General features: G+C 42.9%; 1 long non-coding RNA gene across 2 annotated transcripts; it reads right to left on the bottom strand.

Annotated features, from left to right (window-relative positions):
• Positions 1-706: 706 nt before the first annotated feature.
• Positions 707-3,199, bottom strand: LOC309692769. Of its 2 annotated transcripts, XR_014272443.1 has the most exons (3): positions 2,905-3,139; positions 2,500-2,822; positions 707-1,376 (listed from the first exon to the last, which is right to left on the bottom strand). It is a non-coding gene; the product is annotated as an uncharacterized lncRNA (long non-coding RNA). The 2 variants fall into 2 exon arrangements; XR_014272444.1 differs by lacking the exon at positions 707-1,376 and having other exon boundaries at positions 2,617-2,822; positions 2,905-3,199.
• Between the last annotated feature and the right edge of the window lie 11,968 nt (positions 3,200-15,167).

A 15,167-nucleotide genomic window follows, 5' to 3' on the forward strand; every position in this document is an offset into this window, starting at 1 on the left:
TCATCGGGCTGCCCTCTTGCTCGCCATTTCCCTCCAGATCACTGAAAAAGAAAGAAAAAGTCGGACTGCCGTGATGCTCGCGCCCCATCTTGTTTGATTAAGATTTGTGAGCTTAATAAAGTCTTTCATCTATTGAGTCTGCTTTTGGGTCCGCACCTCAAACTGCCATTCAACCCTCTGAGAGTGGGTTTGGGGTTTTGTTTGTGTTTATCTTTCTTTCTTTCCTTTTAATATTCTCAGGTGGAGTTGGATTTGGTTAGCTCTGCCTCAGGTCTCTGTCTGGTTTTCAACGAAAATAAATGATTGTTATATATATCAGTGAAGCATTTTTGTTTGCTTGTTTGTTTTTTTCTTTTGTTTGTTTTTTGTACTGTCTGGCAGCTTTGCAAGCAGAATTGTGATCTGAATGCACTGTGGTGCCTAACATATTTTGCTTTTACAAGAATAGCTACATAGAAAGTAGTAATATACCTGTGGCTTTTTTGCCCCCTTTTTAAAAAAATGGTTCTTTGAAGAACTATTTTTAAAAAGGTCTTTCAAGTGGTTCTTTAAAGACCCATTTTAAAGAACCCTTTTCTGAGTGGTTCTTTAAAGAACCATTTTAAATCTTTCAAAATAAAATGCATCTTAAATCGAATTAACTAGAATAGGGTAAAATAAATACAAGCATATAGACATATATTAATGGTTTATTGGCACTTTGTATTACAGAAAAAGACAAAAAGGCATTTTAACGCTAAGCACAACACCACTACTAATAATAGCATATAAGTCATTTAAACAGTAATAACTAAATATCTTTACTATACTATAAATAAATACATATAAATATTATACTATAGATAAAACAACAATTATTACATTAGAAATAGCAATACTTTCATAACAGACAATTAAACAACACATTTTCATCAGCATGTTTGCATTTTCAGTAAAACTATTTCAAGAACAATCTTTTTATTTAAATTATCAATGAACTGCAGCCTTAAGTTATGTAAGTTAAGTTTAATGTGGGACTCATGGTCCTTTGTTAGTCCATATTGGGACAATATCGGTCTCTCACCTGCACTATGCTGGCAATCTAGGAGATATTTAATGCATTTGCCACTCTTTGCACAGCTACTCGTACAGGTGTAGTCAGAGTTCCCAAGTTGAGAACAAATGCCTCCAAAAAGCAAAATGTCTTTTTTAGTTCACTTGGATAGGCAACATTGTAGACATGGTACAGGGAGAAGACAATACCCATCGCCAATGAAATGTCCATTGTCCAGAATCATTTTTTGTCCATCCATCTGGACATTGACCTCAGTTGAATCATTCAAGGGCTTGCCGTCACTGCTGCTGAGTACGATTGTAGGTATTGGGCTGTGTGGATCCTGAAACAGGAATTAAATTCTTGAAATGAGGAGTACAGTTTAAATAAGTAAAAACAACAGGTGTCCCAATGAAAGTATAAAACTCCTGTAAAATACTGGATTAGTTCAAGACTCTCCCCATTATGCGAGAACAGCTGTGTTTACTATCTGACCTGGAAAATAAAGAGAAATATGTAAATATTTGCTGGCCAATTTTGTTAATACAAAGCAGTAAAGGCCATATGAGTGCCTTCATCAGGAGTTGAATGGGGGAACAGAAACAAATAGGAATGCACGATGTATCACCAACTGCTGGATCTGTAAGAGACATTTTCCTTAGTATTGGTTTCTTAGCAGCTATTTGACCATAAAGGCCAGATTCATGCAGTCTCCTCTGAACAGTTGATGTAGAGATGTGTCTGCTACTGGAGCTCTGTGTGGCATTTATCTGGTCTAATCTGAGAAGCTGTTAACTTCCTATTTCTGAGTCTGATGACTCAGATGTATTTATCCTCAGCTAGCGGAGGTTACTCTTTGTCTTCCTTTCCTGGGACGATTCTCGCGTGAGCCAGTTGTAGTGCTTCAGTTCTTAAAGTAATGATGGACTGTCATTTCTCTTTACTTGATTGGTTCTTGCCATAATATGAATTCTAACAGTTTCAAATAGGGCTGTCAGCTGTGTACCAACCCAACTTTTGCACAACCCAACTGACGGTCGCAACTCCATTAAGAAGGTAAGAAGTTTCACAAATGAACCTTGTCAAGGGACACCTGTGAAGTCAAAACCATTTCAGGTGACATCATCATGAAACTCATTGGGAGAAGGCAAAGTGTTTGTAGCACTGTCAACAAAGCAAAGGGTGGCTACTTTCAGGAATCTAAAATACAAAACATATTTAGAGTTACTTATAATTTTTTCTTTGCTACATGATTCCACATATTGCTTCATATATTCGATGTCTTCAGTTTGTATCTACAATGTAGCAGTAGTAGTAAAAATAAAGAAAAAACAGTAAATGAGGAGGTTTGTCCAAACTTTTGACTGGTAGTGTACACATGCACACACAGACACCATCCAGTTACTCACTCTCACCAACCCACTAGTGACACATAGAAAGACAAAGACACATGTGCACACATTCACCCCCTGCTCCTCTGCGGTGTTGGTCAGCAGATGCCACTATGAACGAGCAGCAAACTGGGATGAAGCCAAAGCTGTCAGGGCTAATGAGCGGTATGGATTCAGGCGCGGAGCTCTGGGTTGAAGCCGACAGTGCGTTTATTTACAGTGCTTGAAATACAGTCTTCAAACAGTGAGATATCCAACAATGTCCTTTCTCTAAATCCCAAAAGTGGTGAAGGCGAGTTTCCCCGTGAGGTCGGTGTGCACTCCTTCCGTGTGAATTCCTCCTCCCGAAAACACCAGTGAATCCCTTTTCTCCACTCCTCCGTCCCGTACTTCTCCACCTGAGAGACGAGCAAACACAACAGCGGATAAGAAGGCTTGCCTTGCTATGCGGGTTATAAGATCACGAGCACACTTATCTACCGAGCTCCGAGTACAATCCAGCGTCGACTGCCGTCTGGACACACCGTTAAATACCTCCGTGTAGTGAGGAATGATTAGCAGCAGCTGGAGCTGAAGGTTACTCTTCCGGGTCAGAGGTCGGCCTTTCTCGCTCTCTCGGAGACGCCGCCCCTAGGCATAGCCTGACCCACAGAATAGGGAGGAAGAGAGAAAGAGAGGAAGGCGCACACACATCACAAATAAACAAGCAGGTTGTCCGGGGAGGACCGTCCAACCGTGACAAAAGCACTCCACAAACCGCCTGACAAGATGTGTGAACGGGCTGGGGAACAAGGGGTGTAGAGAGATGTGCCCTCCCCTCCCACTCTGTTTTGACAATGCTATGTTGTGTTGGTGTGTTGTGAACTGTGAGTGGTCTGGATGGGTGTGAATGTATAGAACTAGAGTTTTGTTAAAACTGGGATGGGTACGGTGGCCCTGAGAGACCAAACGGACTGCAACTTCAGAAAACACTTGCAAATAGAAAAAAACGCTGCAAAAAGAAAAAAACGCTGCAAAAAGAAAAACGCTGCAAAAGCACACACAACACAACGGAAATAGGAAAAAAGACAACGGAAATGTTTCTGGGGAGACAATAACCGGACAGTCCTGTTGCACGAACCAAAACATGTATGTATGGCTCTATCCCAATTCAGGGTCTGCAGCCTTAAAGTACGCAGCCTTAACGGTCCTCAAGGGCCGCACTCAAAGACCGCTGAGGCCGGAAGTGTGAGGCTTGTAGGCCTGTATTTTATTCTGTAATTTTTGATTCATCCAGTGTGAGTATTGATCTGAGTTCGCTAACTGAAGTTTTTAACAATTTATCTCCAGGGTATAACTCAGGGGTGGGCAATCTCAGTCCACGAGGGCCGGCGTCTCTGCAGGTTTTAGATCTCACCTTGGGTCAACACACCTGAATCACATGATTAGTTCGTTACCAGGCCTCTGGAGAACTACAAGACATGTTGAGGAGATAATTTAGCCATTTAAATCAGCTGTGTTGGTTCGAGGACACATCTAAAACCTGCAGGACACCGGCCCTCGTGGACGGAGATTGCCCACCCCTGGTCTAGCCTCTGTCACGCTGCCCAGGTTGCCTAGCAACCATGATACTAACAGCTGGAAACGTTTCATACAGCTTTGTTTGACAGAAATGAAGGAGAACATATTTTGTACATTTGTTTCTACATGAGCTTTGTGTGATTTGATAGGTATCTGAGGCTGAGACCACAGGACTGTAAAACATGATTTTTGGGCTTCATTTCTGTACTGAACAGTCATTTAAGATTAGCTAGTAAATAACAATTAGCTAATGTTTTTCATGAGACTAAAGTCATCTCACTTTGGTAATGTAAATATAATATGGCCAATATTATATTAATCATTATTAGTTATTACAGCAGTGAACATGAACTCTGTGCCAAACACTGAGCTTCAGTAAAGATTCAAGTTACAGTTATTTATATTTCCTTTCACCCTAAATCTTCACTTAAAGACAAGTATCTGTGACAGTGTATCTATAGATGTATTATATATAAGAGACAAATATTGTTTGTTTAATTTGTTGGCATTATTACATTTGGCTCAATGCTTACATATATGTGTAAAAAGAAAATGTACGAGCTGTGATAACTGTGTCTGATAAAATGAAGAGTAGACTGATATATGAAATATTCCTTTATTGGGTGAGAAAATCAGACCATGTCATAATTGCTTTAAGTCATACAGAATAGATATCAGAGCCTTAAACAGGCTGGCTTCTGCTAAGTGGGTCAAACTGGGCAGAAAGTATACAAACACATAACATCCTTATAGAATATGATGTAACACTATAGATCAACTTACCTCAGAATATATAAAGCATATAAACAATTACAGCAATATGATGCAACAAAAACAGCAGTGCTACTAATCCAAAATACTCAAAGCTTCATAGAACTGGAACAAACATTTATTTTTAGCTCCATTCTGCTGCTGATACATACTTTAGGTTTCTGAACATTAAACTTGTTGCTGCCTTTCATAGTGTGTAACTTGAAGGCCCTGAGTACTTTCTCCCACACTGAAAACACTGGGATGATAACATTATTTGAACATTACCTAATAAGACTGATTCAGGACAGACAATTAGTTATGTTAAACTTTTCTAGCAGTCTTTCACAAACAGGGAACAGTCTGTCTATTCTCTCCATCTGTCAGCTGCTGCTGGCTCTTCCTCCTCCTCTTACTCACACACTGCTGAGTTTGTCCTGGTGGATCATCAGGGGTGCAAAGCCTCACAGATGATGTGCAGCAGTGGGTCCCTCAGTCTGTCCTCACTCTGGACACTTGCAGTTGTCACACATGGAAATCAAATGTGTGATAAGCTGCAGGATTCAAACACAAGTGTAACTTATAAACACATGTTCATACTTTTATTACACAATCAGAGAGAAAGAAACAGAGAGAGTGCAGGACAGACAGACAGGTGACAGTCTCAGGTGTATACACTGCTACAAATAGGAGGATTTAGTGTTTGTGTTATTACGAGTGCTAAACAAGAAGAGTTCCCAGTTGGTACAGTGGACACATGTGTGACTCCTGTGATTAAAGCATCTTTCTTTCAGCTTAACGAGTGAACTGTCAGCTCGTTCAAACACACGTTAAAGTCCGTTTGGCTCGACACCACCGAACAGAGGCAGCAATATAACATAGCTAACATTAACAGTGCAGTGGATCCTGCTTGTGCCATGATATTCAGGACTGCAAACCGAGCAGCATCACTGACTTTCAGCTTGTTGTGTTTGTGGATATATGACTGACTTTAATTATCCACAAAATCATCAGATTCTCTGTAAGATTAAGGTCGACTATCAAACGGCGTATAAATTAAAGGCTTTAAAACAAAGTAAACGCTGTACGTACAAACATCGCTAATGTCACATAAATTTGTAAAAAGTAAGTAAGTAAAATTTATTTATATAGCACATTTCACAGATAAAAATCACAAAGTGCTTTACAGTAAGATCAGACATACAAGTTAAAATTAATTAAATTAGTTAAAAGCCCGTTTGTATAAAAATGTCTTCAGCTGCTTTTTAAAGGAGTCAGTAGAGTCTAGACAGCGTAAAGACAACGGCAGAGAGTTCCACAGCCTAGGTGCCAGTGCCTGAAAAGCCCGATCCCCACGTGTTTTAAATCTAGTACGTGGGACCACCAGTAGCCTCTGACCTGAAGACCTAAGTGCTCGGGATGAAGCATGAGGTTTCAACAGGTCAGAGATATACTGGGGAGCTTCACCATGCAGAGCTCTAAAAGTTACAACTAAAATTTTAAAATGAACCCTAAAATTTACAGGCAACCAATAAAGAGAAGCCAAAACTGGAGTAATGTGTGACCTCTTGTTTGTACCAGTTAAAAGTCTTGCCGCTGCATTCTGTACAGACTGAAGGCGATCCAGAGCTGATTTGTTAAGACACGTAAAAAGACCGTTACAATAATCCAAACGAGAAGAGATAAAAGCATGAATAATCATCTCAAGTTCTGCCTTTGACACCAGTAGCCTGAGTTTAGAAATGTTTCTTAGATGATAAAAACAGTTCCGGACAAGTTGTTTAGAGTGTTTCTCAAGAGACATTGAACTGTCAAATATAACACCTAAGTTTCTGAGACTCGACTGAAATGAAGGGTCTAAAAAACTGATATGCTGCCTAATTTCTGAGAGCATGTGATCAGGTGCAATAATCAAAGTTTCTGTTTTATCTGCATTTAACTGAAGGAAATTGTCATTTAACCATTGTTTGATTTCTGACAGACAATTATTTAAACAAGACAATTTATACAACTCAGAAGCTTTGAAAGAACAGTACAACTGAATGTCATCAGCATAGAGATGATAAGAAATATTATTGTAACGTCTGATAATGTGGCCTAGAGGGAGGATATACAGAAAAATTTGCCGGCATGTGGCCAACAGTAATGTTTTAATGTTCCTCATTATTAAACATTTGCACATAAATAAGTGACATAATATTCAGAACTGACTTTTGAAAGCTTACTCTTTGGCCGCTCCACTTCTTTGAAGTGTCTCCCAGTCCCAGTGCACTTGTTAGCTTGTTTTGGTTCGTGCAACTGGTCCGTCCGGTTATTGTCTCCCCAGAAACATTTCCGTTGTCTTTTTTCCTATTTCTGTTGTGTTATGTGTGCTTTTGCAGAGTTTTTCTTTTTGCAGCATTTTTCTTTTTGCAGCGTTTTTCTTTTTGCAGCATTTTTCTTTTTGCAGCATTTTTCTTTTTGCAAGTGTTTTCTGAAGTTGCAGTCCGTTTGGCCTCTCAGGGCCACCGTAGATGGGGGGAGCATAGTGACAAAAGTGACAAAACTCAAACTGTTTTGGCGAGAAGACGAGCAATACGGGAATATTCAGTGTATCATGGTAGCACATGGCATTCATAAAGTACCGCTGTCTGACCAGAGAAATCATCTCCACCTAGATTTCACCATGTGCACTTCACGTTACTTTTCTCTTCAATCATTTTGGGCTAGAGAGAAAGTTTAAGTGGTTCCTAAAAGATGATAATTATTCTGTAACTTTACAGCCACAATTTAAAAAAAAAAAGACAATTAGGTCTGTGTCACACTTGGTTGATAAAGGGTCAAAATTGAACATGTGATAACAGTCAACATAGTTTTATGCTTTCTGGAAAAATGATTTTTTTAAAAAGTGCTCTTTTCACTGTTTCAAAGAAAACTGACTGTACTGTTCACCTTAGCATTTTTATGCATTAATTACAATAATTAATTAGCAAACTGGGCAGCTTTAGATAAACAAGTTCCTCGTTCTGCAGGAATCGTATCTTTCTTGATAAAGCCTAGACTTTAAGAAAAATGTTTACCTTATGAAACAGTTTTATTTTTAACATGTGAGAGTAAAATTGTTTAAAATGACTTATGAATTAAAAAAGCAACATGTAAAAACAAATTATTATTGTAGTGTCTTTAACCCACAACATGAAGCACCTTGAGCACAACTGTTGTTGTGCTTTGTTGCTATACAAATAAAGCTGAACAGGAGAGAATTTAATTGTGTTACTTTTATGTTAGTGAGACTGTTTTAAGTTTTAAATGCTTCTAAAATCTCGTTAGTTGCTTTGAGAAGCAATGTTTTGCTCAGATGACTCATTCAGCAACTCAAAGAACTCGCTGGTGCAGGAAATGGACCCTAAAGGGAAAAAAAACTTGCAGGAAATGTTTTGTATGTTTGCCCTTGGCCAAGTGCCAGCAGGAAGACCAACAACACCCACACAGAAGGTACCGCATAAACAAAACTCAAGGCTCTGGCTACAGATTATTTCTAAATTGGTGCAAGTGGTTGATGGTTGTGTGCTGGACCTTTTCTTTTTTATGTGATTTTCACACTCTCAGCAATCTGCATGAGAAGAGCAACTGCTGCTCTGCAGTAGTAAAAAAACAAAAAACAAAACAGTCCTTCTACAGCAATGTGGAAAGAAAGACAGCAGTCAAGCAGTTTATATTATCAAAAAATGAAACTAAATTAATATAAGTAAAAACAGGTAATCCAGGATAGTAGCTATTTTTTTTTATCCAGTCCCAACCCACTCTGTGTAACTATTACACGAGTCAGAGACACCAGCTGCTGAGTCAAACTGGCATTTGGTGGCACTCTGTTGTTACATCTCTGCTCGTGTCTTTCTTTCTGTGTGTCTTGGTTTTATGTGGGTTGGCTTTTTTAATCACTTTCTTCAGAGGTCTATGTGCTCCTTCCTGCAGCTGCTTGGTTTACTTTTTGCAGCTTGTAAGGGGGGGAAGTCCTGAACCACGTAATAAATATTATAATAACAATAGTCAAAGGAGCTTGCAAAGAAAAGCGTCTGGACTTCTTTAAGTTACTTGAAGACGTTTCACCTCTCATCCGAGAAGCTTCTTCAGTTCTAAGGTCAAATGGTGGAGAGTCCCAGATATAAACCTAGTGGGAGTATCCCCCACAGAGGGACAAAAGAACCCCCTGATGATCCTCTAATTGCCTGAGCCAAGGTGTGAAACTGGGTGTGGGTTCCAATCAGCCAGAGTTTCGGGTGAGCTCATTGTGAAACCTGGCCCCACCTTATCATGTGAATTCCTGAGATCAGATGGCCCAGGATGTGAGTGGGCGTTAAGGCGTCTGGGAAGGGATCTCAAAACTGGATTATAGATGGCAGAGAGTTGTCGTAAACCACCGCCTCTGTTCAAACATGGTCGCTCACAGTGGACATAGATGGCTTCTTTCACTCCTCTTTCAAACCATCTGTCCTCTCTGTCCAAAATGTGAATCTCTGCCAGTTCATCTTGCTACTCATGGTGGTAACTCAGCCTTCCTTGTGTTCGATATTCATGCTCCCCTTTTTTTGGGTTAACATGTTTTGCATCACCAGTTCTCTCCAAATCCATCTCCTGCCGTGCTTGTCAGCAGCGCTGGTTCTGTTTCCACCCTAGTTCTCTTGTCTTCTTGCAAATTAAGGATTTCACACTCTGCTCTTTGGCCGACCTGCCCTCTGCTTCAACGGTGGATCTCTCCCCCCTCTGGACCCCCTGGAACCTGGATTGATCTCACTCACATAATCCACCATCCCCTGAACACTCTCACGGCTACCCCTCCTATGCCGACCGGTCTGCATCGACAAATAAGCACATGCCTTCCACAAGTACTACTTACCTCAGCCCTTTCTCTCATTTCCCTGTCCAGTGATACTTCTCTCCTCTGTTGCAGAAGTTCCTGCCTGTGGTATCCTTGTGTTCTGCGTGCCCGAACATTTCTCCATTCCCTGGTTTCCAACAGCCCCCGTTCATAGTTTCAGTTAATATCCATGCTCTTGTTTAAGATGATTATTTATGTGACTAAATCATGTAAATAGTTCTGCTCTTGGGTCCAAACTTCACTCACGGTTCCAGTTTGTATCAGATGTGAAGAATTGTGGCAGTAATTAAGAAAATAAATTCAGTCATTAGACAACAAATACACTTGGTAATTTACATGAAAAAAGCTTAGAAATGTTCAGCTTTTCTACAATGTAGAAGTCATTTTACAGGAAGCTGGCTTCTCAGCATACTGCATATCTATGATATGTCATGTATTTTCATTCCCTGGGAAATGACATCAGTTTCCACATAAACACAATGAGAGTGGCAGCAGCTTTTCTATTTATGGTACCATAAACATGAAAAATAGCATAGCTTGTCTCTGTCACTCTTGCTATTGTCTCTACGACATTTCAGGGTCAGATCTAGATGACTAGGACTACTGTTATCCAGGCAACCAAACACGTTTAAGAACACTTATCTCTGTGAAAAGATGCTCTAAATACGTAAATGGCCTGTATTTGTATAGCGCTTTTACTTAGTCCCTATGGACCCCAAAGAGCTTTACACTACATTGAGTCATCCACCCATTGGTGATGGCAAGCTACATTGTAGCCACAGCTGCCCTGCCAGACACTGGCACCACCGGGCCCTCTGACCACCACCAGTAGGCAACAGGTGAAGCGTCCAAGGCCCAAGGACACAACGACCGAGACTGCCGGAGCTGGGGCTCGAACCGGCAACCTTCCGATTACAAGACAAACTGCCAACTCTTGAGCCACGATCGCCCCGTTACATGGTGTGCAGGACATTGCTCCATGCCTTTAATTAAATGTTGCATAAAAAAAATCAGATTTTTATTGTTTATTGTTATTATATCTGTGAAGGTTCTCAGTCATCCAGGTCATCGTAATCAAAGGAGCTTGCAAAGAAAAGCGTCTGGACTTCTTTAAGTTACTTGAAGACGTTTCACCTCTCATCCGAGAAGCTTCTTCAGTTATAAGGTCAAATGGTGGAGAGTCCCAGATATAAACCTAGTGGGAGTATCCCCCACAGAGGGACAAAAGGACCCCCTGATGATCCTCTAATCGCCAGAGCCAAGGTGTGAAACTGGGTGTGGGTTCCAATCAGCCAGAGTTTCGGGTGAGCTCATTGTGAAACCTGGCCCCACCTTATCATGTGAATTCCTGAGATCAGGCGTCTGGGAAGGGATCTCAAAACTGGATTATAGATGGCAGAGAGTTGGTGTCGTAAACCACCGCCTCTGTTCAAACATGGTCGCTCACAGTGGACATAGATGGCTTCTTTCACTCCTCTTTCAAACCATCTGTCCTCTCTGTCCAAAATGTGAACATTGGCATCCTCGAAAGAGTGTCCTTTATCCTTAAGATGCAGATGGACTGCTGAGTCTTGTCCTGTGGAGGTGGCTCTTCTGTGTTGTGCCATGCGCTTGTGAAGTGGCTGTTTGGTCTCTCCAATGTAGAGGTCTGAGCATTCATCGCTGCACTGTACAGCATACACCACATTGTTAAGTCTGTGTTTTGGCGTTTTGTCTTTCGGGTGAACCAGTTTTTGTCTGAGCGTGTTGCTGGGTCTGAAATGCACTGGGATGTCATGCTTGGAGAAAACTCTCCTGAGTTATTCTGATACACCGGCTACATAGGGGATGACAATGTTGTTGCATCTGTCTTTCTTATCCTCCCTCGCTGGTGTCTGATCTTCTTTTCTGTGCCTCTTTGCTGACTTTAAGAACGCCCTATAGATGCCCTCCAGATCAAGATCAGCCAGACCCTGCAGGAACTGGAAACCCTTCTACCCTCTCCAATCTTAGAAGAGGTTTACAAGTTTGTGGACAAGGCTCAGCGGGCCCAACACTCTAAAGGAAAAGAAAGACAACGCAGGAAATTTCACACCTTGCTTTCAAAAACACACACTCCTCATCCTGAACCTACACAACCCAGAGAAGAAAACACACCTGAAGTCAGTCAGGAGAAATGGGTTAAGAACTTTTCAGACAGGATTCTCACTGAACCTGAAAAGAGAGTATTAGCCAAAGGACTCAATTTTGCCATTTCTCCACAACAGTTGCCCATAGTGGACCTCATCACAGCCACAGAATCTGCCATACGGATTAATAAATTATCACAGACAGAAGCAGAGCAAATCAGGATGAAAGTCTCAGCCACGCTCTCCGAAACCAAACAAAAGACAAGGAGCACGAGAACAAAACTGAGTCCACAAATCCACAAAAAGAGTTCAAAACAGGGAGGCAAAGTCCAAAGAGGCCAGAAGGTCGACTCGCGAAGTGACAGCACAAAAGTCCAGTTTGGCTGTTCCGGGGGCCGGCCGTGTGGAAGACGGCGGCAGCAGAGCGGGTCCGAAGGCCGGCTGCGTGGAAGACGGCGGCGGCAGCAGAGCGGGTCCGGAGGCCGGCCGCGTGGAAGACGGACCAGGAGAAGCCGAGGCCGACGCTGGACCGGGCGACGTTGAAGGCAATGCAGAGCTACAGTTAGCGTCCACTGAGCCAGAGGTCCCCGCACCTGCTGGCTCTGCATCTGTCTCCGCTGGGGGTTCAGGAGGACCCCTCCAGCCGCTCCTCGTTTCCGCTGGGGGTTCAGGAGAACCTCTCCAGCACCTCCTCGTCTCCGCTGGGGGTTCAGGGGAACCTCTCCAGCCGCTCCTCGTCTCCGCTGGGGGTTCAGGGGAACCTCTCCAGCCGCGCCTCGTCTCCGCTGGTGGCTCAGGTCAGCCCAGCCAGCACCTCCTTGTCTCCGCTGGAGGGTCCGAGGGGCCCGTTCAGCCGTCGCCTGGTCCGGCCTCTGCATCAGCTGCACCCACGCCCGGTCCGGCCTCTGCATCAGCTGCACCCACGCCCAGTCCGGCCTCTGCATTGCCTTCAACGTCGCCCGGTCCAGCGTCGGCCTCGGCTTCTCCTGGTCCGTCTTCCACGCGGCCGGCCTTCGGACCCGCTCTGCTGCCGCCGTCTTCCACACGGCCGGCCCCCGGAACAGCCAAACTGGACTTTTGTGCTGTCACCTCGTGAGTCGACCTTCTGGCCTCTTTGGACTTTGCCTCCCTGTTTTGAACTCTTTTTGTGGATTTGTGGACTCAGTTTTGTTCTCGTGCTCCTTGTCTTTTGTTTGGTTTCGGAGAGCGTGGCTGAGACTTTCATCCTGATTTGCTCTGCTTCTGTCTGTGATAATTTATTAATCCGTATGGCAGATTCTGTGGCTGTGATGAGGTCCACTATGGGCAACTGTTGTGGAGAAATGGCAAAATTGAGTCCTTTGGCTAATACTCTCTTTTCAGGTTCAGTGAGAATCCTGTCTGAAAAGTTCTTAACCCATTTCTCCTGACTGACTTCAGGTGTGTTTTCTTCTCTGGGTTGTGTAGGTTCAGGATGAGGAGTGTGTGTTTTTGAAAGCAAGGTGTGAAATTTCCTGCGTTGTCTTTCTTTTCCTTTAGAGTGTTGGGCCCGCTGAGCCTTGTCCACAAACTTGTAAACCTCTTCTAAGATTGGAGAGGGTAGAAGGGTTTCCAGTTCCTGCAGGGTCTGGCTGATCTTGATCTGGAGGGCATCTATAGGGCGTTCTTAAAGTCAGCAAAGAGGCACAGAAAAGAAGATCAGACACCAGCGAGGGAGGATAAGAAAGACAGATGCAACAACATTGTCATCCCCTATGTAGCCGGTGTATCAGAATAACTCAGGAGAGTTTTCTCCAAGCATGACATCCCAGTGCATTTCAGACCCAGCAACACGCTCAGACAAAAACTGGTTCACCCGAAAGACAAAACGCCAAAACACAGACTTAACAATGTGGTGTATGCTGTACAGTGCAGCGATGAATGCTCAGACCTCTACATTGGAGAGACCAAACAGCCACTTCACAAGCGCATGGCACAACACAGAAGAGCCACCTCCACAGGACAAGACTCAGCAGTCCATCTGCATCTTAAGGATAAAGGACACTCTTTCGAGGATGCCAATGTTCACATTTTGGACAGAGAGGACAGATGGTTTGAAAGAGGAGTGAAAGAAGCCATCTATGTCCACTGTGAGCGACCATGTTTGAACAGAGGCGGTGGTTTACGACACCAACTCTCTGCCATCTATAATCCAGTTTTGAGATCCCTTCCCAGACGCCTGATCTCAGGAATTCACATGATAAGGTGGGGCCAGGTTTCACAATGAGCTCACCCGAAACTCTGGCTGATTGGAACCCACACCCAGTTTCACACCTTGGCTCTGGCGATTAGAGGATCATCAGGGGGTCCTTTTGTCCCTCTGTGGGGGATACTCCCACTAGGTTTATATCTGGGACTCTCCACCATTTGACCTTAGAACTGAAGAAGCTTCTCGGATGAGAGGTGAAACGTCTTCAAGTAACTTAAAGAAGTCCAGACGCTTTTCTTTGCAAGCTCCTTTGACTACGATGACCTGGATGACTGAGAACCTTCACAGATATAATAACAATAAACAATAAAAATCTGATTTTTTTTATGCAACATTTAATTAAAGGCATGGAGCAATGTCCTGCACACCATGTAACGGGGCGATCGTGGCTCAAGAGTTGGCAGTTTGTCTTGTAATCGGAAGGTTGCCGGTTCGAGCCCCAGCTCCGGCAGTCTCGGTCGTTGTGTCCTTGGGCCTTGGACGCTTCACCTGTTGCCTACTGGTGGTGGTCAGAGGGCCCGGTGGTGCCAGTGTCTGGCAGGGCAGCTGTGGCTACAATGTAGCTTGCCATCACCAATGGGTGGATGACTCAATGTAGTGTAAAGCTCTTTGGGGTCCATAGGGACTAAGTAAAAGCGCTATACAAATACAGGCCATTTACGTATTTAGAGCATCTTTTCACAGAGATAAGTGTTCTTAAACGTGTTTGGTTGCCTGGATAACAGTAGTCCTAGTCATCTAGATCTGACCCTGAAATGTCGTAGAGACAATAGCAAGAGTGACAGAGACAAGCTATGCTATTTTTCATGTTTATGGTACCATAAATAGAAAAGCTGCTGCCACTCTCATTGTGTTTATGTGGAAACTGATGTCATTTCCCAGGGAATGAAAATACATGACATATCATAGATATGCAGTATGCTGAGAAGCCAGCTTCCTGTAAAATGACTTCTACATTGTAGAAAAGCTGAACATTTCTAAGCTTTTTTCATGTAAATTACCAAGTGTATTTGTTGTCTAATGACTGAATTTATTTTCTTAATTACTGCCACAATTCTTCACATCTGATACAAACTGGAACCGTGAGTGAAGTTTGGACCCAAGAGCAGAACTATTTACATGATTTAGTCACATAAATAATCATCTTAAACAAGAGCATGGATATTAACTGAAACTATGAACGGGGGCTGTTGGAAACCAGGGAATGGAGAAATGTTCGGGCACGCAGAACACAAGGATA

Source organism: Aulonocara stuartgranti (genome assembly GCF_965226115.1).
Source record: "Aulonocara stuartgranti genome assembly, chromosome: 17".
NCBI classification, from domain to species: domain Eukaryota; kingdom Metazoa; phylum Chordata; class Actinopteri; order Cichliformes; family Cichlidae; genus Aulonocara; species Aulonocara stuartgranti.